This window comes from Terrapene carolina, unplaced genomic scaffold (genome assembly GCF_002925995.2).
Source record: "Terrapene carolina triunguis isolate 2854851 unplaced genomic scaffold, T_m_triunguis-2.0 Scaffold51599, whole genome shotgun sequence".
Lineage (NCBI taxonomy): Eukaryota > Metazoa > Chordata > Testudines > Emydidae > Terrapene > Terrapene triunguis.
In genome coordinates, this window is record NW_020715950.1 from 34,966 (window position 1) to 40,760 (window position 5,795).

Genomic DNA, 5,795 nt, shown 5'->3' on the forward strand with positions numbered 1-5,795 from the left:
GCTTTTTTGCCTGGGGTGGCAAAAAAGCCAGAGCCGGCCCTGCCAGCGGCCGCTCCAGACACCAGCGCTCCAAGCACATGCCTGGCGCGGCAGGCTGCGGGGGGCGCCCTGCCGGTCCCTGCGAGGGTGGCAGTCAGACAGCCTTCGGCAGCATGCCTGCGGGAGGTCCGCCAGTCCCGCGGATTCGGCGGGAATTTGGCGGCGGGTACGCCGAAGCTGCGGGACCGGCGGACCTCCCGCAGGCATGCCGTCGAAGGCAGCCTTCCGGCCGTGCTTGGGGCAGCAAAAAAGCTAGAGCCGCCCCTGGGTGGGGACATGGTCCAGGCACCAGTGCCCCCCCCCACACACACTTCTAGGGAGCTTCGCTTCTGGCGCTCCAAAGGCGGCGGGATGATGCACTTCCAAAGGGAGGAGACCCGCCCCACATCTGTAGCATTTACCCTCCTGCATGGCCAGCCTTTTCTGGGGGGCTTAGCCTCCCCAAGCCTCTTACATGTGCCGCCTACAGCTGTGCCGCTGTAAGGTCTGTAGTTAGACATGTCCTTATGCAGAGTGTCACAGCTAACTACGCGATGGAACAGATTGTTGCACAAGTAGTTAACACATATCTCAAGGGACAGTTGAAGGTGAAGTGGTCTCTTAACGCCCCTCCAGTCATAGGGAGGAGAGGCAGGGGGAGGAAGGGGTTGTGATAAGCAATATATCCCGTATCTCTGTTCAGTCCATGGTTTTAGATAAGATCTGGCCTATGCGGATAAGACCCTGCAGACACAGCATTCTCCATTTGCATCTTTAGATCCAGATCGGATGTCTCTTTCTAAAAGAACTTAAGCTCCAGTTCAACCACAAGGTATCGGGTGAATTGTGGGTGAAATTCTCTGGCCTGTGCTGTGACGGAGGTCAGTCTAGGTGCCAGAATGGTCTTGTATAGCTTTTACACCTAAGCCTTATAAGTACGTCTACACGGGCATACAAGCCCTGCGGCATTGCCGTGGTTGGCCTGGTCAGCTGACTCGGGCTTGTGGGGCTCTGGCTGCGTGACTCAAAATAGCAGTGTAGACATTTGGGCTTGGGCTGGAGCCTGGGCTCGGAAACCCAGCAAGGGGGGAAGGTCTCAGAGCCTGGGCGCCAGCCTGAGCCTGAATGTTTACACTCCAATTTTTAGCCCTGCAGCATGAGCCCAAGTCAATCGACCCCAGCTCTGAGCCTTGGCTCCATGGGTTTTAATTTGCAGTGTAGACATACTCCTCGTCTAGAGAGAAACAGAGCGTTGTTATTATCAGACAGACGCAAGCGATCTAGAAGAAGCGGCTGATCCATTGTCAGTTAATTAGGAAGAGGTCTCAAAAGGAATACGCGCTGCATGCTAATCCATGGCATAATGGGCCTGGGTTACATCAGACAGGAAAAGCAGGGGCAGTGTCTCAGAACGAGCCGGGCCTGCCTGACAGTTAGAGTCACGTCATTCTTCAGTCAGGGAGAGGCTAATTTCATAATTGAACTAGGCCAGGAGGAGCATCGAATTAAAGCAAATTAGCTCTTCAGAAGAGCAACAAAAGAGTTTTTGATTTTCTCCTCGTCAGAGGATACGGCTGCTTCTGCCACTCATTCATTGGTTACTAGCTGTGCTATTTATCATCGTCCCGAGATAATGGTGCCTCTTAGCAAAATGTGGCATATTCTGTGGCAAGCTGCCCTTAAATCTCGATGTTGCAAGGTAGCCTTGTTTCTCCAGTAGAGGCCTAACTCTGAGCTGAATGCGATTTTTCATTGTTTGTAATCTGATAACTTTTGATGGCAGTGTCCAAACAGTTCCAGCATTTCGGGGAATGTTCTAGGCATTCACGAGAAGAACCCTCTGGATGTTGGTGACAACTGGGAACCAGAAAGGCCTGATTTCCACTAAAACAGCTGATTGGCTGATTTGCCTTTGATGTCACAATCCCACTAGGGAGCTTCTTTGGTGCTGAGATGGGGGAAATGGAGGACACAGAGAGCCCCTGGCATGGGGGGCAGAATGGGGGGCCTTGGTATGAGGGAATGGGGCAATGGAGGGTCACACAAAGCCCCTGGCATGGGGAAAATGGGGGACTTTGGCATGGGGGAGTATGGGGGGACAGGGCTATTGTGAATCAGAACCCTGTCCATCAAACTCTTAATTCTATGGCATCTTCTATTAACCCTCTGCCACATTAAGGGAGAATGACTTTGCAGGTGCACGGCTGGCATGGCTGGTGGATGCGAATGCTGAGGAGGCCACCATCGGAGGCTGCAGAAGTTCGCTTTGAATGGAGGGGTGGTGGTAGGGTTGCCAACTTGGTAATATTTAAAAACCGGACACTCCAGCAGGAGTTCCAAAACCTCTCCTGCCGCGCCTCTTCCCTCCCCAAGGCCCCACCCCTGCCCCGCCTCTTCCCTCCCCCTCTCCCCCCGGAGGCCTTGCCCCCCCATCTTTCCCCCGAGGCCTTGCCCCTGCCCTGCTTCTTCCCTCTGAGGCCCCCCGCCCCCCATCACTCGCTGCTTTTTCCCTCCCACCCACCCCCTGCCCAGGTTGGGAGGGACTTGCCTGTGGAGTCAGGCTGAGTAGGTGAGGGATAGCTCAGTGGTTTGAGCATTGGCCTACTAAACCCAGGCTTGTGAGTTCAATCCTTGAGGGGGCCATTTAGGGATCTGGGTTAAAATCTGTCTGGGGATTGGTCCTGCTTTGAGCAGGGGGTTGGTCTAGATGACCTCCTGAGGTCCCTTCCAACCCTGATATTCTATGATAGGGGCTGGCACAGGTGATGACCCAGCACCTCACCTGGCCACCCTAGGTGGTGGAGGAGCAGGGCAGGTGCTCTGCATGTAGGTGACCAGATGTCCTGGTTTTATAGGGACACTCCCGATTTTGGGGTCTTTTTGTTATACAGGCTCCTATTACCCCTCACCCCCTGTCTGGTCACCCTATCTGCATGGGAGCCGCTGAGACTCAGCAGGCAGGAGCGGGAGCTAGCTCCAGGCTGGGAAGTCAGTATCAGCCAGTCTCTGTCTTGCCAACCACCGGGTAGCTGCTCCCAGCCCCGGCCTGATCACTCCAGTTCCTACCTGGTCCTTGGCCTGGTCCCAGGCGCAGCAGGAACCACTCCAGCCTCCAGATCCTGCTGTCTCCTCTGCCCCCCACAGAGGCGTGTGTGCAGTTTACAGGGCATATTGGGTCCCAGGACGTGCAGTGGAACAGGAATACAGACCAGCCCCCACAATATTTCTATGGCAGAGGCGCTAGCCCCGGTTTTGTGTGACAATGCCGGGGGTGTATTGCTTGGAAGGGAAGCTGCACAGAGCATGCATTAAGGACGGCGGTGTGAGCAATATGAAAGGCGCCAGTGTCAGAACAGAACCCAGGCCCTGGAGCTTTAGAACCACGCACACCTACGGCCTGAGCTACAGCAGCTGCTGCTAGGTTGGCGGCTGCAGCAAACTCACAGCCGGGTCTCTGCTGTGGCGCAGCCTCTCAGTGCGGTAGGGGCTGGTGGTGCAAGCAATGCAGGGGACTTAGGGCCATATTTACAAGGGTATTTAGGTGCTTAAAGATGCAGATAGGTGCCTAGTAGGTTTTACACAGGCACCAAAGTGAATTAGGCCTTTAACATAGGTGTGGCCTCGTGGAGCACATGTTGGACTGGGAGGGCGGAAACGTGGGGTCTAGTCTCACCTCGGTAACTGGGTGACCGAGGGCAGGGCTGTTGCCTGCTCCGTGCCTTAGTTTCACAATCTATAATACTGGGATGATAATACTTGCCTCCTTGGATAGGACTTTGACATTGACTGATGGCCAGGGTCATATAAGAGCTAGGAATTATTATGATTAATTAATTATTATTACTATTATTAATGATTATGATGTACCTTTTTAAACCTGGCCCTTTTCCCCTGGCTTGTTGTTTGGATGGGTGGGGTGGGGAGTTTTGATATCACCTTAAACTGTCACTAAACCACAATTTTGTTGGTGTTCATTCTGATATTCAACCCAACGCGTTGTCATACATTGTCCATCTGCTGCAGATTTTTCATATTAACACATCACTGAGTCGTAACTGTCAAGGGAGAAGCTGGATGTTTCCAGCATCTGCCTGGAGCTTTTGAGATTCAGTGGGAAGCAGTTGGCAGTTGTGACTGGCATGAATATATTTGCTTTCAGCGACGAAGATCATGGCTGAAATCGCAGTCCTTACGGAATTTTCTTCTCCGTAGCATACAAAGGCAGGATGAGATCTGACAGCTGGGACATGAAGGGAGACAGACTAGAAATAAGACGCAAGTTTCTAACATGGGAGTTAAGCGTTGGAACAGATTCCTTTGGGATGTGCTGCATTTTCCAGGATCAGTCCAGGATTCATAGACTCATAGACTCATAGACTTTAAGGTCAGAAGAGACCAATATGGTCATCTAGTCTGACCTCCCGCATGATGCAGGCCATAAATGTTGACCCCCCCACTTTCCCTTAACTCTGCTGTTGAAGTCTCCAGATCGTGATCTAAAGACTTCAAGTTGCGGAGAATCTTCCAGCTTGCGACCCCTGCCCTATGCTGCGGAGGAAGGCGAAAAACCTCCAGGGCCTCTGCCAATCTACCCTGGAGGAAAATTCCTTCCCGACCCCAAATATGGCGATCAGCAGAACCCCGAGCATACAGGCAAGATTCTCTAGCCAGACCCTCATTTTACCAGCGATGGCCATTATTGCCTAATTGATTAATGACACGTTATCCCATCAAACCATTCCCTCCATAAACTTATCTAGCCTAATCTTGAAGCCAGACAGGTCTTTCGCCCCCACCGTTTCCCTCGGAAGGCTGTTCCAAAATTTCACCCCTCTGACGGTTAGGAACCTTCGTCTAATTTCAAGCCTAAATTTCCCCACGGCCAGTTTATATCCATTCGTTCTCGTGTCCACATTAGCACTGAGCTGAAATAATTCCTCTCCCTCCCTAGTATTTATCCCCTTGATATATTTAAAGAGAGCAATCATATCCCCCCTCAGCCTTCTTTTGGTTAGGCTAAACAAACCAAGCTCCTCGAGTCTCCTTTCATAGGACAGGTTTTCCATTCCTCGGATCATCCTAGTGGCCCTTCTCTGTACCCGCTCCAGTTTGAGTTCATCCTTTTTAAACATAGGAGACCAGAACTGCACACAGTACTCCAAGTGAGGTCTCACCAGCGCCTTGTATAACGGAAGTAGCACCTCCTTATCCCTACTAGAAATACCTCGCCTAATGCATCCCAAGATCGCATTAGCTTTTTTCACAGCCACGTCGCATTGCCTACTCATAGTCATCCTGCGATCAACCAGGACTCCGAGGTCCTTCTCCTCCTCCGTCACTTCTAACCTATGCGTCCCTAGCTTATAACTGAAATTCCTATTAGTCATCCCTAAATGCATCACCTTACACTTCTCGCTATTAAATCTCATCCTATTATTATTACTCCAATTTACAAGGTCATCCAAGTCTCCCTGCAGAATATCCCGATCCTTCTCCGAGTTGGCAATACCTCCCAACTTTGTGTCATCCGCAAACTTTATCAGCCCACTTCTACATTCGGTTCCGAGGTCAGTAATGAATAGATTAAATAAAATCGGACCCAAAACTGAACCTTGAGGAACCCCACTGGTGACCTCCCTCCAATCTGACAGTTCACCCTTCAGTACTACCCGCTGCAGTCTCCCCTTTAACCAGTTCCTTATCCACCTCTGGATTTTCCTATCGATCCCTATCTTTTCCAATTTAACCAATAATTCCTCATGCGGTACCGTATCAAA